Genomic DNA, 27,923 nt, shown 5'->3' with positions numbered 1-27,923 from the left:
TATTCATTTGTAGGACTATGAAGTAGCAAAATGTGATTGGCAAGGATTTACAGGCAGCTTTGCAAAGGGATCAAACAAAATACTCCCATGAATACAGATTAGAGACGAACAATGCTGTCGCAAAGATACTCGGGGGTTATTAACAATGAGGGTAGTTCCAATTAATCCCAATAAACCAACCAGATCCTCGGCAGTGAGTGGATCCTGGCTGGAATGTTGTTGAAATGCAGCAGGTTTTTGTCAGCTCCAATCCATTACTCAGTGAGTGAGATCTAATCTGAGCTGCCATCCCAGCCACCAAGAAACAAGCGCACAATGAAAGGCTCAGCTGGAGGTACGGTGTAGGGCACTTCACGAGGGATTCTTTGTGGTGCCTGCACTCACCGCCTTTGTCTTACCTTGTGTAATCACATTTTGCTTTATTCTCAAGAGCCTCGCATTTTAGTTTGCTTGGCAGCGCCAAGAACCTTGTCTGCTTCGGTTGTCTTTTAATTCACTGACAAATGGCCACAACGTCTCCCTCTGCTTATTCACAAATGTGCCATGTTCAGCCTAAGTGAGTTTGTTGGGTATCTATGCGCTTTGACTGATTAGGGAAAAGTAGTGGATTCATCAGTTGCAATCGTCAGGCTTCCATGAAAATGACAAACCACTGACTGAGGATTGTTATGCCTAATTTCCAAGGCACAACAAACCTAATATGGATCAGCACTAGCGATGGGCATTATAATGGAGTCATTATCTATAAAAAAAATAAATATTGAAATTAGATGGTGGTCATGACTTGAAGCAACTGAAATTGAATTGGAGTGTACTTGGCTGCAACAAGTGGCACTTCAGCTCGAAACTAGTTTGCAGAATAACAAAGAACATCAACTATAGGCAGTAATATTAGGCTCAGTATGACACTGGTGTTGAAGCTTTCAGAACACAGAGTGAGAGACTCCAATCGTTTTAAAACTTATTTTTGAAAAGCATGAATTAAATAGGTCCCCAAATATCCATCCTAATCTGGTTTTATTTCACACCTTTTAAAATGTTATTTGTTTCAAGCATTCACATAAAAAAGAAACAAACTCAATCATGGTGAGAAACAAAATAGTGATAAAAATGTAACTTCTTTAGAAGGAAAATGCAGTAAAGAATGAGTCCACAATGATTAATAAGAGACTATTCATAAAGTGTGCCTTATCTGTGTGTGAAATGTGATTCACGTGTTGTAATATGCTATAGAAGGATCTGCAGTAGAGTGCTTTACACGTCACATTGATAAGGATCAGACTGTGTTGTGTGCACCACAGGGTTTTAAGCCGCTCCTCCATATCTTCAAGAAGACTAAATCCTTTTCTAGTTCCGTGTGTGTGTGTGTGTGTGTGTGTGTGTGTGTGTGTGTGTGTGTGTGTGTGTGTGTATTTGCCACCAAATGGCCCTAAGGGAGGGAGGCTGGTACAATGGTTCATCCCAAGTTGCCTATTATGTACAGAATATTCCAACAGCCCCAATTGAAGCTACTTCATGATAGTAACTGTGCAGTGTGTGCTTAGAGGCCATTTGAGCAGCTCAGAGGGTTTTCACAAGGAATCATATATTCACGAGGCTCCTGAGGGAAATGCCAAGGTGGTGGGCATGGTCACCTCTCCCCTTTCTTGAAAATGAGATACTTTTTAGACCAGTGAAGGACCTCTTTGCCAGTGCCATTGATAAGGGGAAAAGGGAGAATGGCGTCATCATAAATATGACTCTTGAGTTTCTCTCCGATTACTTTGGGTTGGCCTTTTGGCAAGAAATATGCTTCACGCAATGTACAATGACCTGAGGTCACGCGTGAAATGTGCTAAATGTACTGTAAATGACCCTCCTTTTATTTTTGGTGTTGCATTTTGGTACTGCAGAACTATTTGCTACATGCACTGAATCAAATGGTGTGTACAGTATATACACTGAATATATAAATGCAAGACTTATATTTTGGTCCATTTTTCATGCGCTACACCCAAAGAATTCAAACTTTTTCTACATACGAAAAAGGCCAAATGTTGTTCACAAATCTGTCTAGATCTGTTAGTGAGCATTTCTCTTTTGTTGAGATAATCCTTCCCACCTCACAGGTATGGCAAATCTAGTTGCTCATTAGACAGAAAGAAGATTGCACAGGTGTGTGTGTGCCTTAGGCTGGTGTTCGTTCAGAAAATCGGTCAGTATCTCATCATGTCACTACCAATTGTCTCACGCCAACAAACAACAGCAAATAGCTCAGCCACACGACACCACACACACTATCTGCCATCTGCCCTGAACAGTGAAAACCAGGATTTATCCGTGGTGAACTCCTCTCTAATGTGCCAGACGCCATCGAATGCGAGTATTTGACCACTCAAGTCAGTTACGACGACAAATTGCAGTCAGCTGGAGACCCCAATGAGGACGACAAGCAGGCAGATGAGCTTCCCCGAAGCGGTTTCCGATAGTTTGTGCAGAAATTCTTGGATTATGCAAACCGATTGTTGCAGCAACTGCTCAGGTGGCTGGTCTAAGACGACCTTGGAGGTGAACATGTTGGATGTGGAGGTCCTGGGCTGGTGTGCTCGCAGGTGGTCTGCGGTTGTATGGCCAGTTGGATGTACTACCAAATTTTATGGTAGAGAAAGGAATATTCAATTCATGGACAACAGCTCTGGTGGACATTCTTGCAGTCAACATGCCAACTGCACGGCACGGGGCTTCAAAACTTGTGACATCTGTGGCCTTGTGTTGTCATTAAAATGCACATTTCTGAGTGGCCTTTTATTGTGATCTAAGGCACACCTGTGCAATAATTATGCAGTTTAATCAGCATCTTCATATGCCAAACCGTTGAGGTGGGATGGACCCTAACACTAACCCTGTCATAGCTGCTAGTTAGCTTGTGAAGTGATTTGGGTTATTATTAGCAATGCACCGAATATTCGGCCATTTGGAAATAAAATTAAAGCCGAAAGAATATGGCCGAAATAGGTTGTGGTGACGCAAGCAAAAAACAACAACAAAAAAAGGCAAGCGTTTGTTTGATTCAAACAGCGAACGTGAGGGTGAGTGTCCGCCTCTCTTTTTGCTGCTGTACTTTTTTTGTCGGTCGCAGAAGCTCCCGGGGCCATTGCGCACACCGGAGGAGAGGGACGTCGCTTGGAGTACAACATTTAAGCGGATCAAAAAAGGACAGAACTGCCGTGTACTGCAGTACAGGTGAGCCACTCTTTCTCCCGCTGCACCTTCCCTTCCCTTGTTTTGTTTTTTTTTTTTCTTATAAGAGCCCCTCAAACGGTTCCACTTTTTCACCAGCATCTCGGTGGCCGTGCTAAATACTTTAGCTAATGCTAGCACTATTGCTATCAACAGTTTTAAACAAGGAAACGCTTACCACTATCTCCGGGTGGCGACAGACCTGTACAGGACACCAAGTGTGACTTTGCAGTCCTTTCCCGAAGCCGATTAGCTGGTGCGAACCAATGTATTTATTTATTTGTAAATGTTGGTGAATATGCGAATGTGCCGATTCTTTTATAACAATCTTTATTCAACATTTTAAGTAAAATAACATTGTCCTCAAATGGAGGAGTAGAAAAGAAAAGAAAACCAACAATGAACCGAGTTTAAGTGTGCCCCACCCTTGTCCCGCCGCACGCATCCGTCCCCGCCTGTGCGAACTACATTGACTATAAAGTGCAATCGCACCGCCAGAAAACCCTCTTTTGGTGTTTAATGTAGTATGTACCATTATCCAACATGTCTGCGGTGTGGGCACATTTCAATTTATATTGTGCTTTGTTTAAATGCCAGGGCTAAATAAATATTTTATAATAATATTATTATTTAATTAACTATAATAAATGCAATGATAGTAAAAATCGGCATCATTTTTTTCCGCCGTTTCGGTTTTCGGACAAACATTTTAATTTCTGTGAATCCCTAGTTATTATCAAGGAAACCTTTGGGAAATGGCTCGATCAGCTCTTAAATTACACCCTTATGAGCTGTTTTTGTTATTGGTCCGAACAAACGTACCTTTAGTTGTACTAGGCATTTAAAATGAACAGGAAACTGAAGAAACAAGGATGGGCTCACTCTCTAAGTTTTTCCATGGCTGTATATACTGCAATTTGGAACAGTGGAAGAGAAAACGTCAATATGACATTTAATCAATCAGATGAAGTACAAGGGAGGAGGGAAAAAAAACACTTAATAAAAAAACTATTTTTATTTTGTTGTCTGTCAAAGTGAGATTTTAATATTGGAACACTCAATCATAAGCCACTTCTAGATATTCAGCAATCAAACAGCCCCAATTTTCTCTCTCGGATCCACGAGCATATTGTCATCTTAATGATCTTATCCATCAATTCAAGTACAACTGGTAGTCTAAATAAGTGTGGTGAGGGGAAGGAATGTATTCATGAGGCTGCCCTACATCCTCCATCTACCACCCAGAGTGACGTGACAGATGAGACAGCTCGGAGGGTTGAGACTGGCAGCACAGGCCAGTGGGGGCACTGAAGGGTGACTTGGATAACATCCCCTATAAACAAAATTATTAGGTCAGCGCACAAAACCATTCCCCAACTGGTATTAGCAAGCCACGTTGTGGGAAATTCTGCTCACTATCGTTGAGCAGATGGTTGGGAGTGGCTGAGGGACAAACACCCCATTCAACACCATATAATAACACCATAGGAAGATATTACCTCTAATTAGAGAAGTCCGCTTTTATAACCCAACCAACCATAACCCTTTCAAAACAATAAAAGAAAGGATTCATCTTGTGAACATCTTCATTGTTTGCAAGCCTCTATTTTACTGCAACCGTATTGTCGCAAGCAGAGATATGACTCACAAATCATCGCGTATGAGACGCAGCTATACGCTGTCAGCAAACCTTTCCCCGGTTGACAGTTTGCTTGCACAATGAAAAGAATGGCTTCTGAAAGCAGTCAGTGGGGGAGTGGAATATTCACTGTGTTCGGCCTTGACACCCACCATCTCAGCTGTAATGGCCGCTGATCCTCGACAATGAGGAGTGTGCCCTCTGAAAAGCACATGAGGAGAAAATCATCAATCTCCTCATTGTGACCGTTGCGTGCAAATAGTCGCAATTTATAAAGCACAGCAACAGACTTGGTGGGGAGGTAATGGTATACTGTATATTGCTGGATGTGTTTTTACTTCCTCATTGCACACACATAAGAAAATAGTGGGGGAAGCGGGTAAGAGTGATGAAAACGCTGCTGTAACAAGCAGGATCTGAGCTCAGTGCTCCCATATCCTCTGAGGACAGCTCATAAAACATGTAGCGCTCAGGACTGGGCCTCTCACAGCAGTGGCATTTTAGTACTACGCCACAAAGACACGGCCACACACACACACACGGGTGGTTCTCAGGAAAAAATGGTCCAGGAGTGTGGCGTGAGCGCAAAACTGAACCTGCGCTTTAAATTAAAAATGATTTCTACAGTGTACTATGAATACATGAAGGTCGTCACTCAGCACTTTGTTTGTTGAATGTCGTGATCGAGTCCATTGTTTCATATTGGAGCGGTTGCTACATGGGCACCAAACTGAGCACTCAATGAAAACAAGATTTTTGTTTTAAAGGTGGGGTCTTAAGTTTTCACTCAGAAATAAACACTTCATAAACACTGGATGTATACACATTAAATCCTTCTAAATCAACACCTCTCGGCTTCTGTTCATGTGTGGTGGTGATTTTATCATCAAATTCCATCTTCCCAGCTTGTATTTTGCCATTTTGTTGTGTTTTGCCATGAGAGGGATGTTTCTGGGCGGAAAGTCAATGTTTACCCCTCCAGCCAATCACTAAGCGGGGGGCGTGTCGCTGAAGGCAGGAGCAATGTTGACGGGAAGAGTGGGGATTGAGCCGTGGGAGGAGTCCGTTTTGAATTGTTTGTTTACAAACAGAAAACGGCCAAAATTTAAGACCCCACCTTTGACTATTTTTTACACTTGGGCAGATTATTGGTAAGATTATTACAGGATTATTATATGATCATGTGGACATATTAACAGTTCACTTGGCAAAATATGATATGCCTGCAGCTGAACTTGCGCGCCTTGCAAATCCTGCTGACGCGCAAGAATACACACGCACACAAAAAAAACAGTGTGCAATTAGTGTAAAAAAGATTTATCGATCTATTTCATTGGTCAGTCGGTACAAATAAAACTGGACAAAACAAAATACATTTTTTTTAACTGTTAACATATTTTAAACAAAATAATTGAACTACTAGTTCTACTTACACAAGTCCAAGTGGAAGCATACAGTACAGTACAGTTGTAAATCATTGGAGGCAGTCTGCCGACGTATTGTCACGGTCTTGTTTTGCATCTACATTCTTTCTGAGTTTGTTGGTAACTTTTTTATAGTTATGCATTGTAAGGGTATAAAAAGCTCTAAATTACACAAATGTGTCGGCATGTCATGAACAGGAATTGGCCGTCATTTCTCACCGCTCAAAATATATTCATACAACTGCACAAATCTCAGTAAGGTTGTTTATTTTATCTCTGCAGAAAATATGCAATATTGTGAACAGTGAAATGTGCTGACTGATTTTAAAGGGAACAAAATATTGACTCTGTGACAGGGTCATCATTTGAGGCTCTCGGCGGACCATGTCTGAGAACCATCCATGATACACATACATACAGGTAGACTAGTTGATTTTCTAAAAATGTTTGAAAGAGGTATGCCATGCATGATTTACAAGCTGCACCACAAGCTTAGGTCTTCATGTGAAAATACACAAAAGCTATAACAGGCAATTATTTTCATAAAACATGGCCAGAGGGAGCCAAGAACAATCGGTTTCCTGGTGCAACCCTACAGAGTACAGCACTCATCTGCAGATTAAACTCGAGCCCTTTTGAATGCGAAATTGAGACTGCTGATCTGATGTGCCTCCAAGCACACACACACACACACACACACACACAAGATGCATGTTTAAGATTACTCATTACATCCTCTACTGTGCACAGTCCAAATAGGATACAACACAGCTGACCTCAGTCCCGACGCCTTAAAAAAGGGTGGGCTTTTCATCAGAGAGGCTGTGAATAAACCTCAGATATCCCTGGAATGTTAATGTTAGGCTTTGACCACAGCAGTCTTTTTTCTGGCTTCTCTTTCTCTCACTAGACCATTAATGACAACTTACAACTTACGCCTGCCTGCACAGCAAACACATTAAGTAACCCCAACGTTCACACAAAGATTTTAAGTTCAGGCTTCAAGTTCAGGCAACACTGCTTTAGTGCTGGGGCAATTGCACAAAGGCCTTGATACACCAATCCGACGTCGGGAGTTGGACAACGTTGGGGCGACGGCATGCGCTGTCTGATCAGTGTATAAATTACTGTCATGAGGTCGGATCGAGTTGGAATACGTCGGGGGTGGCGTTTCCAGCAAATTCTAAATGTTGAATCGGCGTTGGGCATCGGGGCATTTGATCACTGTGATTGGCTGTTAGCTAGCGAATCAGCGCACAGGGCAAGAAGAGGAAGTGACGAACACGAATAAACAGTACTCAACTCAACTCAACTTTATGGTTTTTCAGGACAGCACACATGAATATTAAAGTCCCCCACAAAGAGGATATGATCATATTTCAGCATGATTTTGCCAAGAAGATTTGCAAAGTCGTTTAAAAAGTCCTTATTGTATTTTGGAGGACGCTAAATGACACAGCACAGCACAGTGACAGTTTGGCCGATTTCAAAGAAGGTAGCTTCAAAGCTGTTGATCGATGTGGTAAATAGACATTGTTTACATTTAAATGTGTTTTTTAAAATAGTCGCCGTTTTTCCACCTCGGCCCGACGTCCTCGGAGCGTCCAAGTACGCACAGCCAGGCGGTAGTAATTCAATCATAGCGGTGGACTCACCGGCGACAGTCCAGGTCTTCGTCAGGCAGAGGAAATCCCAGTTGTTGAAAAGGAAAAACTGCCTCAAAATAATTGTTTTGTTTGTCAATGACTGTGCATTTAACAGCGCGATCTTTGTGGGAGCAGCAGGGGCGCATGGCTCTTCCGTCTATCGATTTCGAGGAAGCTCCTTCAGAAGCTGGAGTTCGGCACCGTGTCCAAAACACGGAGGACAGCACGGCCGAAGCTTTTCGGGTAAGCCGACGATTGGTAGCAGCCAGGAGTCGACAGGGTCCAGGATACGCCACAACGGAGTACATCCATGCGTTCGGGAACGAGAAGGGGACGAAGGGGAAGATGACTTTGTCTCTTTGGTTCAACAGAGACCGGCATTGCATGATATTACCGTTAAAAGGTTTGCCAACAAAGGTATGAAAGCCAAACTATGGCATGACATGGGGACGTAACTGGATATAGCAGGTAGGATTTACTTTTATATACGATACTGTGTAAAAAGCCTGAGGGTTTCATTCACGTGGGAGGACATGGGAGGCCAAGTAAGCACCGGTATGCAATGTTTATGTTTTTTATATCCCGCCCCCGTAAAGAGGTTTCCGGTTGCCTTTAGGAATAATGACTACCGCCGCCGATGGTACGGAGGGGAAATACTTCTCACGCATGTGCTAAAGGTATGTAATAAGTCGGTGTCGGTGTGGTGTGTATTTTACGTCATTTTTCTACGCAACGTGCTGACGTCTGGGCCAACGCCACAGGGGGTAGGCGTCGGTCGCATTTGGCCGACGTCGGATTGGTGTATCTAGGCCTCAACATTCAATGTACACATAAAGGGTGCGTTCGGAAATACGCACCAAACTCGCACTGGTTCACGCCAACCATTCGGAAACTCAGTTGCATTGCTCGAATTTGCCGTTCGGAAATTAAGACCTCACAAAAAACTGCCCCAACCCAACTTTGGACACAGTGCGGCAGTGTGTCGGGCAGTAGGACATGGAAACGGTAATAGCAAGACGCGAGGGTTGTGGCCTGACTGGGGATATAAACATTGCTATCTGCCATTTCGTATCGTGGATAATTCTCAAGTTGTTATGAACTTTTTTTTTTAAGTTTGCGGTTGAGTGGCGCTAGGTCTGGGGCTTTTGGAGGTGGTTGTTTGGCTGACTAATATTGACGTTAGCTAGTTGTGTGGGCTAGCGAGTTGATTACGACTGAGCCGAGTTGTAAACAAAACACAAGTACTAGAACATACGCACTTTCATTGTAGTGCACGGACTTCAGAACATATTTCTACGTCCGTATAAGTATAAAATACAAAGGAATCTCAATTTGAATGCATCCTTTCTCTTACAATTTAAAAGGCATCCAAAACCTTTGGGAAAAATGTAGTGCAAACCACAAATGTTGGGGTTCTAAAATCTGTACAGCCAGCATTCAAAGTTGAATCCTGTTTTGTTTTTTTCTTGGACTCCATCATGCTTAACATCTCAACAACACTATTGTTTTGAAGTCCTAATATTACTGGTGTTTCTTTTTCCTTTTTTTTTTTGTTTTAATTGGTTCAGATTGATCCTGCAATACATTATTTCTATTTCTATTATTTCTTATGGGAACCGTTTAAAATCAGAATAATTTGGAGGTTGACCAGCACCCTGATATGAACCGCGTTTGATCTCAGACCTTCAACTGTAATAATGTCAAGCATGTCATGTTCAGCGCACACCATGCGCTGTTTTTATGGACAGGAAATGTGCTTCAGACACTTCTGCCATCTCCACGGGGGAAAGCAGGTTTTGTAGAGCTACGGTCAATGTTAAAATAGCTTCCCCGCTGCATCTGCAAGCGTGCAAAAGAGCCACAGAGAGCACATTCACTACAGTGGGGCATTCATTTTTGTTTACACGAGTGTCAATTTTAAAATGTGTAGGCCATTGACGCACATGGACACGCACGTACCAACAGTACTGTATTTGCAGTGCAGGTCAGTCTGTGTGTTCAGCCAGTAAATGGCTGGAGTGTAATGCGCCTTGACCTTCTGTCTTTCTTTCAGATGCACCTAACGTACATCGCTGTCGCTCCTCATATATCACAGGGGCAAATGGCGCCCTTCACCCTGCTCCCTCCGGTCCTCTCTTTAAAAAGCTAAGAGGGTGGGGGGTCCAATTGACAGGCCTGCCAGCTTCCTCACTGAGCACAAGAGGGGAGGGGTAGTTCAGTGAGGGCAAAAGCCACAATGAATAATTATGCTTCATAATATGGCCTGCTCTTATTTCCTTACCATCAAATAATAATTAATGGGAGGGACAAGGGGGCACTAAAATGTCTGCCTTTTGCTTTTTCAAACAAAGAGTCCAAAGGGCCCATTAACCCTTTCTTTCTGCTCACTATTAAAGCAGCACAGTTTATCCCTCTAAAAACATGCTCTTAGCTTATTTATGATGCCAGTAGTTCTGCTCGAGAGAAAGCGCGCCGTTCTGCTTCAGTCAGCAAAACTTCCTGGATCACTTTACACAGCAGTTCCCCGCTTCCATCTCCTCACTTGCCACTCAGCAGGTCATACCTAGGATTCAATCGTGACTAGGAAATGCCTCCTAATTGATGTGTCCATGAGAGCCTGAGCAGCGGGAAATATATGTAATCGGGCAGGGGTCTGACTTGATTAGATTTTTGTTTATTTAAATATATGTACAGAGTATAAAATGTATGATGAGCAGAAGCAAAGCCAGTGTTGATCGAAATGGTTTTGCACTAAGAGCTTCATTGATCTTGGCACTCATCTGAAGGGTCCGCTGGTATACAGGGAAGGGACGTGCTTCAAGAACTGTGCTGTGTTTACGCACCTATTTCCTACACTGACATATAAGATGTTAATGCACACCACTTACTGGGCTGCTTGGAAGCCGCCGGGAACTGGGAACTTCAGTGAAATGGAATAAGAGCCGTAGTGTGACCCGAAAGCGCCGAACATGAAAAGTGAAAGTAATTGCTTTCACAACAGCCATCGTGTAATGAGTAAACGGGAGGAATGAACACAGTCAGGCTCAGATCAGTGCAGAGCCCCATTATGCTTTGTCGTGATCCGGGCCAAACATGTGAAAGCAAGCCTTTAAAGGTGCAATTCATGCATGTGTCACAAACCCAGGCTAGGATCACAAATCTCCACAGATCTGTACTTCTACACCACCGGAATGACCTCTTAGCAGCGAGCTGCGATGCAAGCCTTCAAATCCATTATGTGTGAAAAGAAAGACGCGAGACACAAGCCCAGAGGGCGAGAAGCAAGCGGCATGAAACGAAGCAAAACCAAGGTGGTAAAGGGCGAAGTCATACAGCTGTTCTACCTCTGGTAATAGTTCAAGTGACATATGCCATAACAGGATCCTGTATTAACCTCAGTCGGATGCACACACAAAGGTCGTGCAGTTCATGGAGGATTCATGAATGACTGCTAAATAACAGACAGAGTGCAGCACTTACTTTTCATCACTCCAGCAAGTTGGAAGGCTGACACACCTCACACACAAACACAACACTAGTAACCTTGGGCTGTAGTATCTACTAATGCTGTGGCCTTACAGAAGAGTATAGGCTCTAAATAGATGGTCCATTTCTCAGCACCAGTATGTAATAGCTCTATTTCAGCCTCCCGTGTTGTCATTAAATATTTATCCTAGCAGGGTGGCAGATCACACCAAGGTGAGAACCATTGCAAAATCCAAATCATGTGTCTTCCTCTCACGCCACACCTCAGCGCACACAACAAAGGTATGTTTTTAAAAAGGGATTATCTACAAGTGTTCCTTTAATCAGCACATGGCAGAACTGTAGAAATCCCTCAACAGCCCAGTCCCAGAGGAATACCTTTCTATGAAGCCTTATCAGGAAAGGGATCTCCTTCAGCGACAACATGCTAAGCGTTTGAGGATGAAAAGCCCGACTGCTACTACACTCCTGAGTCGCTATGATGTCCTATCCAATGATCTCTGAACAAAGGTCCCCATTTTGACGAGGAGTTACTGTGTGTGTCCTATTGGTTTCAATCCTCTTTGTTAGCGTTGTTATGTTAGCAAGATAAGCCCCTATGGTGTGTGGTACGGTGCACCAGCGCAAGAGTTGCCGGCAGTCTGAGAGGCGGGTGGGGGAGGTGTGTGTGTGTTTGGGGGTGGGGGGTAATAGATAGCCAAGACACAGATGTCCAGTCTTGGCATGTTTGTAAACTAGACTGCTTATGAGTGGATCTTAACTTGAACTTTAGACCTGCTTCCACCAAAAGCTGAAGGAAAATAACAGATCTCTACTAATTTTCTGAAAACTTCTGTTGTGTTTGTTACGGTAGCTGTTAGCGATTGGCATTTATTATGGGGAAAATTAATGTTCAATTGGTGGATTGTTATATTGTATTTTAAAAGAAGTGAACGGCTGAACTCGTTCCCATGCCAAGTGTCATATTGCGCAAAATATGTTGCCCGGAGCAGTTGAGCCTTATTTATGGGCTTGTAGCTCAACTTCCCATAGTTGAGCTACGATTTGGCTGCAAACAAACATGTTAAAACTGAATCGACACATCTAAATTGCGTCACAATGCAAATATTGCACTGCTTCAATCAAAACTATATAAATCGACAGAACTCTTAATAATCAATTAATTAGTTAATCAATTACTAGTCTAATCTTAAGTAAAAGTGCTGTGTAGATAAGCAGCCCGAGTCAGTGACTGGTAAACCCGCCATTTGGGTTTCCCGTTTACAATAAATGTCAGCAAATAGCAGTAGTATCGCTTGTTCTTTAGACAGTAATTGTTGAATTAACTGGCAGATTAGTCAAACTGGCTTGTAGTAATTTATGCAACTCCTGTATTGTTATGCAGCCTTAGTTCACACCTCACAGAGGAATGTCGCACTAGATCAGAGTTTTATCATTTCAAACTGTATCATGTCAAGATGAAGTCAAGTGTAGCGCTTGGTGGAACATGGCTATAGATCACTGCCCCAAACACTGACCCAGACGCTGTCCCCCAGAAAGGCATGTTGGCAAACTGGCTTGCTTTGAAACTAGTCTTTGTCTGGCAAATGTAGTCATCTTACCTTGTCATGGCAGTGCTACTCTTGCACGCCATTTACAGTATTCAACTTAGAGTCACTCAGTTGAAGCACAAGCTGTCTTATTTAAGTGAGTACAGTCAACATACACTCGCAGTTCAGCAATCGCAAAATCAAACTTAAGCCTGGTTTATACTTTTGCATTTGCGTTAATGACCGGCGTACATCACGTGATCGACGCCAGTCAAGTACTGTCTCGCTCTTGGCCGGGTGCGGCGCACACATCTTCAAATCTTGACCGTCGTAGATGGCGGGTCGTAACATCGCTCGTGATTGGTCCGTTTTGATGGCGTACTCAGCCTTTTTTTCTTTCTCTTTCTCCTCCCACGATTGTACGTGTGGATATGTGTGTATGTAACAAGAGGGAGGGGGGGGAGGACTGTTCGCTAAGCAGAGGGCTGTTGTGTTTTGGCGAGTTTACAGCCGACACCGTTGCAAATTGGCACTAAATAATTGCCATGGTGATGAACCAACTCTCTCAACTTTGTTTCTTGTTCCTGAAATGAAAAACAACTTCCTGAATTGGTCATAAAATGCAGAGGAATCTCTCCACTCAGTTGTAATGACACCCCGACTTGGGAGTGAAACTGATGAGTATTGTGATGTGTATTGCGCACAAGTATGAAGGCAAACGCACGAGCGTGTCTCCGCCGTAGCCTGACGCAGAAGTATAACGAGGCCTTCACACTGAAATGCTGGCTACTCGCAATTTTCTGTGCTGTATATGTATATATATGTATATGTGTGTGTGTGTGTGTGTGTGTGTGTGTGTGTGTGTATGTGTGTGTGTGTGTGTGTGTATATATATACAGTGGTACCTCGGCTCACGAACGCTTCAGCTCACGAACTTTTCACCTCACGAACATTAAATTCGCGAGCATATAGTCTCAGCTGACGAACTAGTTTTCGGCGGACGAACCAAATCACGCGACACGAGAAATCACGAGAAGCTGACGCACGCTCACGGCGTCCCAGTTCGTCACCCCCTTTCTTTGAGTGCGGACGTGGTTTGTGTTTGGTAGACATTTTGGACCATTTTGGAGTGTACTTTTGCTATCATGGGACCGAAAAAGACCCCACCACAGGCTAGTGTTAAGCCTAAGAAGACATTAAAGAAAATTACGGTCGAGCAGAAGAAGGAGATCATCGAAAAACACGAACGAGGTGTGCGTTTGTGTGACTTAGCGTCCCGGGTATTATCGCCGAGAAAGCACGGCAACTTCACTCGGATATCATCAAGAGGCAACCTGGAAGTTCATAATGAGGTCCTCAACAAAGAGGATTTGATTCGCCTTCAAGAGGACAAGCAGAAGGAAGCCATTCAGGAGTTGTCATGTGAGGACGAGGAGGAGGAGATGGCTGCAGCATCAAGTGAGAGCATCAAGACCATGTTAACTAAGTGGAGTGATGTGCAGGCTTTTATCGAATAGTACCATTCAGAAAAGACTGTGGCTATGAGAATCATCAACATGATGAATGATAATGTGATGCCTCAGTTTCGTAAGACCTTACAACTCAGAAAGCAACAGGTGTCAATTAAGAGGTTTTTAGTCAGCAACAAGGATAAAGAGTCTCCTAAGAAGCAAAGAAGAGAAGCCACACCGGAGGACTCTCCTTCCAAACAGTAACTCCCTCCCTCCCTCCTCCTCCCACTCCATTCCATCAAGCCTTCAACTACTGTACCATCACAAAGGCAAGTTGCAAGTTTTGCAAATAAAAACACTTTATTATACAGTACAGTGTATTTCTTTAATTACAATACAATAGCACATTTATTATACATAAAATAAGGTATATTTTGTGTAGTTTTAAGGCTTTTTTAGTAGAAAATTGTGTTTTATGGGGACCTGGGAACGGATTATTCTCATTTCAATGGTTTCCTATGGGAAATACTTGTTTGGAAGACAAACTTTTCGGCTCACATACTCTCTGTGGGAACCAATTAAGTTCGTGAGCCAAGGTACCAAGGTGTGTGTGTGTGTGTCTGTGTGAGTGTGTGTGTGTGTGTGTGTGTGTATATATATATATATATATATATATATATATATACACACATTTTTTTTGCTTTTATGGCAAAATACTGTTTACAATATGTATGTAGGTTGGGAGAGTTCTGATGTTATAGTTAATCAGTTAAATATATTTAAACGTCCCGTGATTCTATAAAAAAAAACATGACTCTCTCTTTTTTTCTCATGGCTTACACACATGGCGACAGCAGCAATGTGTTCAAACACCCGCGCAAAAACAGAATCGTACATAGTCAACAGTCAATAATTTGCGGAAATGGTCCGTTGTATTCAGAGGATTCTAAGTGTGCTGTGATGATAGCAAGCATGGGCAAAAAAAGAAAAATGAAAAAAATATGTAAGTTTTGGAGAGAAACGTATGAAATGAACAGAAATGCAAAACGGCAAATGCCTCTGGAGAACAGATGAGTGGCAGAGTATTAGCCAGACACAGCATCATTGTCTACTGTTTAGACTGGAGAGGTCATGCTCCAATAAGCACAATCAAACCATGTGAGCATCTGTTGCCTTTAACTCTCCCCTCTCTTTGTTTTATGGCGCACCGTCACACTGAATGATTTACTCAAGCTCTCCCATTTTTCGCGGGTGGTTTACATGTTTTAAATGCTTAGTCTGGGCAAAGCATCGATATTTCCTTTCGATAGCTATACTCATCAACGGGAAACACACACTGGTATCGGCACAGTGACTTCAAGTCTTTTCAGTTCTTGTTTACATATCTGGATTGTGCAGTCATCCCTTCCTTAGAATCGCTCAACCCCTCCCCCAAAATGCTTTCCCTCTCTGCCTCGACTCAGCTTGACAATCAACCCAATTAGATGAGCATGTGACTGAACGCTAGTGATGCTTTAAGTACTCTTACATGCACACAGACACATCAAGAAAAGCCATTAGCCTGTCTTTTTAGCATTAAAAAAAACATTAGATGATTTGCCGGTTCAGAGAGAGATCAGCCCCTGACATGCAGCCTGGGGCAGCTCAGAGTGTCTACCTCATTATTTTTGCAGGAACGAGGCCACTGGTGATCCCTGTAAGGTGCTCTCATTATGACCGGGACCACAGAACAGACTGCTATATGCCTTAATCATTCATTATTAGTGGCTATTATATTGGTAGTGGTCCAACTGATAATAAAGTTACATCACTCTTGGAAATCATTAGCTGGAGATAGGGTGCTAACTGTTTGTCACCATTTCAGTTTTCTTAATTTATTTTCTGTAGGGTGGCTAAAACGGTGCCAAGTGATGCATTATATGAAGAACTTTACAGCAGTTATGTGGGGCAATTGCAAGTTACTTGGTTATTATTGCTATGGCCAAATTCGACCACTACAGGGTGAAAGTACCACATTAATAGGAGCACAACGAACCAAACTAAATTGTTACATTTTTATAATTAACGTAGTTCAATTGATCGTATCGAGATGCATGTGAATCGTCTTATGGAGATGATTTGTTGTTTCCTTGAACAGTTTGGGCTTTAGAGAGCTTTTACGTAGTGTTACATAATACTTATTAATAAACATGACAAAAGATTTAGTTAATTTTCCCTGGGTGCCCCAATTTACGAGAAACTGATGCCGCCAATGAGCCCGCTGTCCATCCACAGACTGAGAAGAGCCCTGGAAGCCTGTTAGCTCGAAAGCTAGCTTGCAGCATCAAATAGCGCATGACAACCCTTTGGGATATGTTCCAGTCACCGGAGGCTTTCTTTTTGAAACGTCAAAGGATGTGTAGGTTAAGTCGCTAAAATATGTAGCACAGCGTTTGAGAGCACAATTTTAAAGCCCCATTTTATGCATTCAAAATCGGCAGTGTTGTTAACAACACTGCTCTGTAATGTATCAAATTTAGAAGGACAAATTTTGACCTGCTCAGTGTAAAAAGTGCCTTAAAATTGCATTAGTGGATATTCCTCCCACGCAGCGGCTGAATGTTGGATTTTTGTCGGATACAAGCTGACAAGTGCAAATGATACAAGGCGAGTGACAAAGCCATTCGTTGTGGCTTTGAGAAAGGTCTTCCAGATGTGATAGGCTGCAATGCTCCAGCGCTTCCTCGATAAATAGAAAGGAGGCTGCCGTAGTGTTTTCCAATTTATGTTGCCAGGGTGGCAAATGAAAAGCAAAATCACTCTCACACGCCTAAACAAATGAGTGAGTGACAACAAGTCAATATTTTCTCATTGTGTGGACAAGCAATATATCTGCGCAGTTATGGGCAGTGTGTGTGTGTGTGTGTGTGTGTGTGTGTGTGTGTGTGTGTGTGTGTGTCAGGGCTAAGGCAATGCTAGACTCACAGCAGTATGCGGATAATGTGCCAATAATCTGGCTCGGCGCAGCTGTTAAGACCGCTGCCAATAAAGACAAGCATCAAAAGAACCTTTACGAAGGAGAGGTTAAATTACCAGACCAGCAGACATGGTCTAGACTGCACACTTCAAACAAACACACTCCATCCTGGAACGGCTACAAGCCAGTAAAGACAAAACTGTAATTGAACATTGATCTGTAGAAATCTTGGGATAAATAACTCATTTTAAGAGCAGCCAGGAGAAGGAGAAAGTGTGGGCCTTTCTGAGATCTTAGTAAAAAATGGAACAAATGACAGCTATAAATACGGGCGAGAGAGAAAGAGTGTGTGTGCTCTGAAAGACTACATCCATTTTGTTTTCATTCCTAAGAGGTTACTTGTTATTTCCAAAAGACATCACTAAAAGAAAACAACAATTAGCTTGCTTTTGATTACCTCCGTGACAGCCCCCTTAAGACAAAAATGGAGCAACATCATTTCTACCAGCCCGGTTAAACACAAGCAAGATCAATGGCTAAATGTATCAGCAAATATTACCATTCGCTGCCTGGCAAGTAATCATTAAGGAATGGCAGCGATGCATTATTCATTGACTAATGTATAATTCAGAGTTAACAGCAGATTCTATGCATAAATAAAGCGGTGATACATTTAAAGGCATTAAATGTTTACTCGCTAAAATAGGATACGGAGCCACAGCATGCATGCACTTCCTTGCTGCAGTTACTTGATTATCATAATTTCTAACAATTGCAGAAAAATCCGGAGGTGGTTACAGGAAAGTGGAGAGTGTGGATAGGAAAAACATGTTTGTTGGCGAACATCCCAAAGGTTGAGTATATGCTTCTTTGAGGGATTAAATTGTGGACAATTGGGAGTGCTCCATAAAAACACACATTAAAGTCTTAACGATAGCTGCTTTAGTGTCTGAAAATTAATGTACTGTCTCTTTATCTCTCATGATTGTGAAGTCAAGCTTGAGTGTTGATGCCACAGAGCTGCTGTCAGATGGGATGTCAATAGAGAGGGACAAGGAGGCTCCATATGACAGCGTTCAGAGCAGGTAGCCCTGTGGGGATCGCCATTCCACTTTATGACCATGCACTGGCTTTAACAAAGCCAGATGTCTCTTTCTCTCCCACTCGCTCTCGCCCTCTCACTCACACACACACTTAATATGTGTGAAAGTGCCCTCCGATGAGCTGAGCTGCTTCAAGGATGTGCACACACAAAGGGGAGGAAAGAAGATAGGACCTGTTTTCAATTATGCCAATTTCTCACTCATTCGTGGCTCCTGGGGTTTATGTTAATTAAACATATCGGCCCTTCCACTGTGCATACAACAAATTAGATGGAATTTTTCATGAACAATCAAAGCACTACGCCACTTCTTCATCATGCTCGAGTTCTGTATTCACCCAGCACATAGTACTGCCTCCTTAGTGCCCTTTCATGTGGGCTACATCAAATATGTGTAAAGTATGAAGAACCACGACAGGCTATGTCCACAAGGCTCGAAATAAACCATTTTGCACCTCAAAATCTTCATCTAAACACGGCAAATAGCAAAATTGAAAATCAACCGTCCCTAAAAGATTTTCTCAGCTCATGTCACCTGCCACGGGTAATCAGAGGTCGAGGGAAGCCCGGTGCTACTTATGCCACAGCAGCTAGCTAGCAACGAGCTTCGGCTGGCTATTAATGTGCCTGAACACTTTGCGGAATTGCTCCTAATTCAGTAATCGTCATCTATTTGGCTGTGAATAATTTCTGACAAGTATTATATCTCACAAATGATGAGAAAAACAAAGAAAAAAGAAAGTCATGCTAATTGCTAAGCTAACCTATGATTGACACGGCTACGATGTTATACCACCGAAATTAAGTGATCAGGTGATCCAAGTAAATTTTTTGCACTGGTTGGAACTGCGTTGAAGTGGACAACATCAGACATTGAATTGTCAGCACAGCTAAAAAGGATCTTTGACATTTATAGCCATCAAATGGCAGTGAATGAAATAAGCGTCTGGAAAAATCATACTCTCTAAAAAGAACTGGAAGTGAATTAACTTATGGTATGGTTTACATCAGCTATTACTGAGGAGTGGTCTCAGTCATGCTATTTTTTTGTTTTCACAATTGAGTCCTGAGTTTTGATTTGGACTTTTGGGGTCTCCGCAATGTTCTCAAAATTGCATTACATCAGATTTCATCTTTTCTATTTAAATAAATTTAGCCTTACTTCTAGAAAATAAAATAGTTTTGCTATACATAAATACACAACACAAAATAACTGTTCATTCATTACATGAAAAGTGAAGCCATTCATTTAATTAATTCGTTATATTGTCAAATTTTTATTTTGTTTAATAAAACCCTTGCTTCAAATCCTTGTGATTAATCTGCAAAAAAAAAAAATCCACAAAATTAAGACAGCTGCTCCTCAAATTAAGTCATTACTTCGCAAAACTGCGCCGCTAAGAAACATTATTTTGAGCCTTGTTCCAGAAACAACCTTGTCAAAATGATCCCATAGAATGCCAGTAGTCTTTCTGTCACTCTGTAGTCAAACACACACATCCACAAAAACTGACACCCGACGAAACAATCCTTTTGAGTAGCCTTTGTCGGGACTTAACTGAGGACTTGTAAGTAATAGGACTCAAATGGACAGAGTTGCAGTATGTGGTCAGTATTGAGTCTGGAAGCGGAAGGTGCCGCTGCGGACAAGAATACATTTAAACTAGTAGATGCTTCCTGATTACTGTCGTTGTGACTTTGAACTGTAATCTACTTCTTATTGTGGTGTGCAACAAATACTGTATATGCAGCAGTTTAAATGGAATTTCCCTTGAGACGATGACAATAATAGATTAAAATGCTACTTCAGCATTGGCTTAAGCATTTATTGTTTTGATTATATCATACACTGATGCATGCCCAGACTGGACACATGTCCTTAACAATGCTATCGTTTTCAAATGTAAACAAACTATCAAAATGACACAATTTAAAAAATAAATACAAATAAAATAAATTCTGTTTTGTTCAATTCAAAACAGTTGCATGTAAAAACCCCGAGTCCTCCATGTTTGCATGTGTGTAGGGGGATGGAAATGATGGCAACAATGGCATGGAAGCCAAGGCTTCTCATTGATTTTCTGCCTCTCTTTATGATGAGGCAGCTCTCGCAAATCCAGCATTGTTGAGGTCAAAAGTGGGAGGGTGACGGCGGGTTATGTGTGTGTGTGTGTGTGTAACTAAGCAGCACTCACACAGCCAAACAGACAGTAGTAATTAACAGACCTTTATCTAATCACAGTATCTTACAAATGGGTTTGTTTTTTTCTCCATGAGGCAAACAGGCATTTTCATTCACATCGGCAACTAGCATAACAACTTGGTCATTTATATGTAATTGAAATGGAGTAGAGTCATTCAACGTATTAACAAAATGGAAAAATATGCAGACCCCAGCGGACTTTGGCAATGAGAAAGAAAATGAGAGGCATGTCAACATTGCATCATTTACAACTCTTTCCTCCAATTCTTTGTGGATTACATCATTCTGGATGGAAAAAAAAATAAACAGAAACAAGCTCTAGATGTTTTTTTCCCTTCTACCAGCCAGCAGCTGCCATCGTCCTGTCACAGGAAGGAAAAAGAGGCCAGAGACACAGTGTGGTGCAATCCCAGCAGGGCCATTGTGAGAGCACATTAAATAATATTTTTCCAGTGCTCTGTCAAACATTCATCTGCCTGTAAGCGGCCGGACAGCCGGTACAGCCTGTTCCTACGAAGCACGTCTCTCCCTCTTTCTCTCCTCCTGTCCATGCTCGGAAACAGCCTCTTTGATACAGATGTCAGATTCCTCAGAGGTGACACTCAAACATGTGCCAGTGTGTGAGCTGAATGTTTACCAGCTCTCTGCTACAAGTGCTGTTTGTGCAGGGGTGACTCATGCTGCTACTTCACCTCCCTTACTTTACATGAACAGCCACCGCAGACTAAATAATTTGGACCGGGATCAAAGTGCACGCCAGGTTCAAAGTGCCACAAGCAGCATTTCAAACAGAACATCAGAAAGTGATAAACAGCAGTATAATGGCGTGATTTTGCTACTTAGCCTCACCACATTAAACATTTAGGATGTCGTGCACATCACATTAACATGGCTGACCACTTCCCCTTTCGACCTGTCCGCAAGTAGTAAAACTAAATGGATTGCACACCTATAAGCTGAGCCGGGAAGAAGCTGTTTTCAACTGTAAGGAGTGCTTGTTGATATATGAATCCATTCACACTACTATGAACAGAACCGGAAGGAGACAGCTTTCTGATTAAACATTTCATTTATTCACCTTCAGAGGTGTCAATAGCTAAATACACAAAGAAAACCAGTGTTTGGCAAACACTGTTTGAAGTATAAAGTTGTTGTTTTTTTTGCAGTGACAACATAAATAGTGAGGTGGAAATGGACCGTAAAATGCTTTTCACGTTTTGGGGCTGAGTGTCGCCCAAGTATAAAAACTTGACAACCACACACACACACACACCGAAACATAAATGTAACACCTAATTTTCACCAGTGTCAAATTAACACCATCAATGAAAATGACCTGAAAACTCAAATATGAGTAAGTCAACAGCGCAGTGGAATTATAATACTAGTTGAGCAGGGTTACTAAAGAGAAGGAAAAAAAATCTTACTCTGGTCAAAATGCAAATTGAGTTTAAATTGGGAATGGATTAAACAGCAACAAAGTGATATATGGTAACATATCACAACCATATACAAATTCTTAGCAAATAAGATAATCCCCTATCGCATCGAGAGTAGTTGCACCATAATGGCGAAATGGAATGCAACAATGTTGATGTGGCATAGTTCTAATCGGAAACAGCCAGTCAGGCTCAGTCAAATGTTTAACCAGAAGTGCACCTGGTGTTTATACAATGCCACACAGCTACATTCCTCTACGACTTTTATAACACAAGCTGCCCTTTACAAGTCGAACCATTTTTGAGAGCTTAAACGTCCTTTATAATTCGATAACCTATCATTATCTGCAAGCAAGACCACACTGTCTCTCCTAACTCTAGTAGATTAATCACATCTGAATCATTAAACTAGAGGTCACTTCTCCTTCATTGGTGGTGGTGCGAGGGGGGCGTACAGGAAGCCATGCAGGCATGTTGGAGATTAGCTCCTCATAATTAGCAATGCCACATCTGAGTAATAACTGCGCGAAACATTCAAGGAGGAGGGAAGAAATTGTTTTTATAAATGGCGGCAATTGGAGGCAATCACTACCCAGCTCGTTGGGAGTTTTTCTTCTTTGTGCTTATGTGGCCACGAGCCATGTTGAAGATGACTTCTGACTAGTGTCACATGAGTACTCGCTATGACCAATTTTGCAATTTTGACTCGAGTGCGCTCACACACTTCTCATCTTATAGACTGGAAAACATCAGATAAACTGCCTTTCAGACAAATAATTTGGTGTGCGTTCAAATCCTCATCTGCCCCCCTTAATACACACATCCCACCAACTAAGCAGCCCCCCCTTTGCTCTTTTGAGCAACAGGCACCTCTTCTTTTCACCCCACAGTGAGAGCTGCATGTGCTTGGGCCAGAGTTCATAGCCTCTGGGGTGCTGAAGGGGGAAGTCAAGTTAATCTGGTGCTCCTTCAACAGTTTTCACATGGTACACCCTAAACATCCACCGTCATCCCAAAACAGTCAGATATACTTTCTATTATGATACTAGAGTAATGTGGCAATCCAACAGCTAAAACATTGAGGTTAAACTAGGGGGAATCCCGCTCCAGCATTGAAACAGTGGAAAAAGATACAACCAGGGCTTTTTGATTACTTGTGGGGGTTTTTTCTCCCTTCCACAAAGCATCTTGTGGTCAGAACAGCAGCCAAGTTGAACAACAATCTAAGCAACTTTCATCTTACACAAAAACACATCAGGTCACACGCACTTGCTGCATCCCGAATAAACACAACAACTTATGAGCACATTTTAAATGCCACCTGGCTTTAGTCATCAGATAGTTCTCATTCCACACACACTTCAGGAAGCCCACCTCCTTCAAACGACCCCCCCTACTTTGCTGCTTACTCACCCGCCAGTCTGGTGATTCTTGTGAAGTCCCGGTGCAAACAAGTTCTTTAAATCCTCGCCCGGGATGACCCAACGAACTCGCTGCACCAAATCCAGACAAACGAAGGGAGCAGACTTTTTTCTTCTTCTTTCATTAATAAACCCCCACTGGACACCCGTAGCAGGACTCGCTGAGGCGAGCGGCACTTGTTTCAACAAAAGACGGCTTCACCTCGTTCCCAGGTCCGAAGGCAACGAGGCGAGCTGGGCTGAGACGAGCGAGAGCGGGGTTCGGCGGTACCTCCTCCCCCCCAGCCCGGTCCGAAGTGTTCCTACTCGCTGTTTCATCGACGACGAGAAGGGGGCGGGGGGGAACAAAAAGTAACCCGTAGCTGCTGGTTGCTTGGAGGGCGAGAGGAAAGCAGCGAGTTTGCCGTTTACAGGCTACGCTTCCTTTTTTCCACAAACACACATACACACACGCCCCCCCCTCCTCCTTCTCTCGTGCCTCACTTCTCTATGCGCGCGCACACACTGCTTATCGCTCCCCCCTTCCTCCTCCTCAGCTGTTCAACACGCGCATCCACATGGCTGACCTAGTCTTCACTAGACACAATCACCTTTCAACTCGACACGAGACACAAAAATGAGGGGAGCGGATTTAAAATAATTATCATAGGTGGCGTTGGGATGGATGCGTTATTGCACCGCGCATGCGCAACCAGAAAGTACGGTGGACTGGACGATATCGCATTAAAATTCCCGAGTTCAACCCCTTCCGCCCGAGAAAAAACAAATCTGAATAAAAATTGTAATCGAGTGTTGCCCCCTTGCACAATGAGGAAGGACAGAGGCATTCCAACAAAGAAAAAAAGTTTTCTTAAAAAAAAAAAATCTTATCAATCAAGTAACAAAATAATCCCATAAAAAAAACGGTAATAATAGAACATCCCCTTGGGAAGAGTGTTTTTTCTAGCCTTTATTATTCATGATGCTATAATGTTTGGCAACACTCCAGGCACTCTTATTGTCTAGTCACACCACCAGAAGAAGTAGTTTGTTAAAGTTATACACTGAGTTGACAAGAGTAAACCCCTGGTGACATGTGTTATGCTTTTGAATTGCTCAGTAGGTCAGCAGGTAATGGGAATTTTTATTTATTTAATTTTTTTATTGAAAACCTTAAATTTTCCTGTATGTGTTAAGGTGAGTGTCAATAATTGTTTGCATACGCAATATTTGCTCTCTGATTGGCATGTGACCAGTTCAATGATGTAATAATGGCACTCCCAAGTAGTGCTCAAAATCTATTTTTCATTTTACTGATGAGAGAATTTTGTAGTACACTACGTAAAAATGAGTGAACAATTCTGAATACAGCCCTAGTCTTTGCTCAGATACAATCACCTGACAATTAGACACTAAAAATAGATATATTTTTTAAAACAACAACCCAAAAACATGTGGAGCAGATTTAAAATGATTATCAAGGGCAAGCTAGTTAGTGGTGGTAGTTTGATTGATGGTGCAAGAGGCGACGCAGTAGGCACCGCACACGCTTATTTGCATAAACAGGGAGTAAACATGGCGGCCAACAAGGGTCATTTTACGGGATTTGAAATAAAACGCTTTTAAGAAATAATATATTTTTACATATATTATGAATACATGCTAAAAAAAAAAAGACCTAATCTACGGATGACCTGGCCCATCAGTTCATTTTAAAAATCAAATGTGGCCCTTGAGCACAAATGTTTGCTCACCCCTAATCTGGGGGGAAGATACACCAGCAGTGAGAAGCAAATAGATGCTGTTCAGGCTTGAAGAGCTCATTTGCATTTGGGGATAATGAATTAATTAGTTACCCTGCCCATTTTTAATGGGCAGGGGGAATCACGTGATTAGTCCATTTACAATATCACCAATGGTTTCCATTGTAACAGTTAGCGAGCACCTCGCGTCAAATGTATTCATGAGTATTTTAGTGCTAAAATGATAATTTGCTTTGTCTTAAAAAAAAAAACAGCTCAATCCACCCCTCCCCAAATGGTGCTAAAACAGCAGGGAAACAACAAAGGGGCTGTGCTCAGTTATGAAATAGCAGCAGTATTTCCATTTCATTGAGCAGGTAGTTTGACACATTTTCATTGTCTTAAACACGATATTGGATCACTGTCAGAATCCAATTAACCGAAGCAAATAGTCAGCGCGATGGGCTCTTTTTGCACGGAAGCCAAACATAAGCAGGAGAGACAGGCAGTGGGGATCAATAGAAATTGAGTTGAGGGTGGTGTGTTGTTCATGTGTGTCCATGTGCACGTGCATGTGTGTATATGTGCCTTCATTGTTCTACAAACCATGTTGGCCGTCTCCTTTTCAATAGAGGCAAGGGGGCGGGAGTGGGTTCTCCTATACACAAACTCTTCAAGCTTCCAAGGCAACTACTTACCGCTCTGGTGGCAAGTCATACTTCCCTTAGAAATGCATATTCTACATTTAACAAGATTGGTGTTTGTACAAATGTTCAAACCAGAGTTAGAGCTCTTAAATGAAACATGACTTTCTGTCAAACATTACCGTATTTCTCAGAATATAAAATTTGGCTGGTCCTGTGACTTGCATATGTATACGGTGGAACTTCGGAGTTTGAACGTCTCGGAACTCGTACAAATCGGACTTCAACCCAAAAAATCGGAGTAAAAAATGCCTCGGAGTTTGACCTCGGACTCAGAGTTTGAACACCCAAGCAAAGCAAGCAAAGCCGAACGTACCCTGAACAGGTAGCCAAGTGAAGCCGAGCAATGCCAAATGCTCACGTTGCGGTCATTGAGACAAAAGCGCTGCTCATTTCCAGTCAGATCGTGAATATTCCCAGAGGTGCTCCATACTTGCGAGTGCATTTTGAGTTTTCCAATTTTCTTCGCCATGGGCCCAAAGAAAGACAGCAGTGCCAGTGGTAGCAATGAAAAACATACAGTGCTACCAACCACAGTGGATGTACGAAGGAGATTATCGCGCCGTTGTAACTACTGTGACTACTTCCGTAAATACTGGCTCGAGGAACCCCCCCCTTTTAACCTTTCACCGCAAATCCACCTCCTGTCTGTCCCATGTGTTTGTGCATGTTGCACTTGCTAGCTGAAGATTTGAAAAGGGGGTGTATCACTGTGTGTCACATGACAGTGTCACAAAATCATATAATTTTCGTCTCGTTTTTGTTCATGAAATGAAATATCCATAGATTTTAGTCCAGCTTTTATGAAGTGAAGTACATTTTCGTCTCGTCTTCATTAGTCGACAAAAAAACGCATACTGATTTAGTCCTAGTTATTGTTTATTAACTCTTTGACTGCCAGACGTTTTCAGAAAAGGGATGCCGTGGGTGCCAGCCCATTTAAGCATTTTGACTGATCTTTCAAGGTCCACAGAAAATGTTGTGTTTGGACTATGGAAACACACATACTACCAAATGAAAGATTGGACTCTCATCTTTCATCAGAAAAAAAAGTTTGTTTCTACCTTATTCCGTTTTTCAGTAATCAACAATAGAAAATGGTTAGTTTCACCCATATGCTCTGTTTTGAAACAAAATATGGAGAAATCAAGCTTTTTGTGAAACGATGTTATTTCATGCATTCTAGTGAATTTGAGACCGTTTTTTCCCATGAATGATGCCACAAACACCTAAACAGTGCTTTACTTCTGTAAAACACTACCACCAACAATGAAAAAGTGTTTTTTGATAGCAAAATACGTTTATTTACATTCAACAGTGTAACAATTTGACAAAACAATTTGGCAAACTATTTACAAATGTGTGCAACCGTGGTACTATTTACAATTGTGTGGATGTTTCAAATACAGTTTTTCTTTTTGTAACACTCCCCTGCGTGCAAGGAGATGCAGCAGGATTTGCACAACAGATTAGTTTCACTGCGATTGCAGACGCTACACTTTTTTGCTGGCTTTTTTTTTCCGGGGAATAGCAAGTATATACTGCAGTGTGTGTTTGGCCATGTTGCCATCAAGTCTACTCTCAGGATCATGATACGGTGACATTACGGTGGTGTTACGTCTGGCTTCCTCATTGTCCTTCAGTTCCTATACCGGGTGGTTGATCCATCTTATCCGCTCCATTCATGGTGGCATCGTAGTCCATAACCAGTGTCTTCTCCGTGATCAGACTGTACCCACTCCTCCGATGAATATGCATTGGACTCGGGGTACTCTTCGTCGTCCGATTCAACGTCCGCCTGAGCAGAAGTGCTCGGTTGTGCTCCGCGTTTTCCGGCGTTAGCATCGCTAGCCGGTGAGGCTTTATGACGTGATCATAGCCGCCGCGTCAACGCTTCCAACTTCGGCGTCAACCTCGGAGTCACCATCATCATCATCATCGTTGTCATCAATGTGCTCTTTAGCACTGGTTGATGCTTCTCTT

The 27,923-nt window shown here is 42.3% G+C and overlaps 1 protein-coding gene across 4 annotated transcripts in view; it reads right to left on the bottom strand.

The window, feature by feature from the left end:
- Nucleotides 1-27,923, bottom strand: part of rerea (arginine-glutamic acid dipeptide (RE) repeats a) — a 169,266-nt gene that overhangs the window by 80,412 nt on the left and 60,931 nt on the right. The window contains exon 1 of one of the 4 annotated variants that reach the window (XM_077545671.1): nucleotides 23,508-23,979. The exons of 2 other annotated variants lie outside the window; for them this stretch is intronic. The gene's annotated coding sequence lies outside the window, so the exon portion shown is untranslated. Of the gene's footprint in view, nucleotides 1-23,507; nucleotides 23,980-27,923 lie in introns of those variants that run through there. One more of the 4 variants, XM_077545678.1, reaches the window with a different exon arrangement.

This window comes from Vanacampus margaritifer, chromosome 1, assembly GCF_051991255.1.
Source record: "Vanacampus margaritifer isolate UIUO_Vmar chromosome 1, RoL_Vmar_1.0, whole genome shotgun sequence".
Classification (NCBI taxonomy): domain Eukaryota; kingdom Metazoa; phylum Chordata; class Actinopteri; order Syngnathiformes; family Syngnathidae; genus Vanacampus; species Vanacampus margaritifer.
The sequence above is the reverse complement of the archived record's forward strand: the minus strand, read 5'-3'. Positions and strand labels throughout refer to the sequence as shown.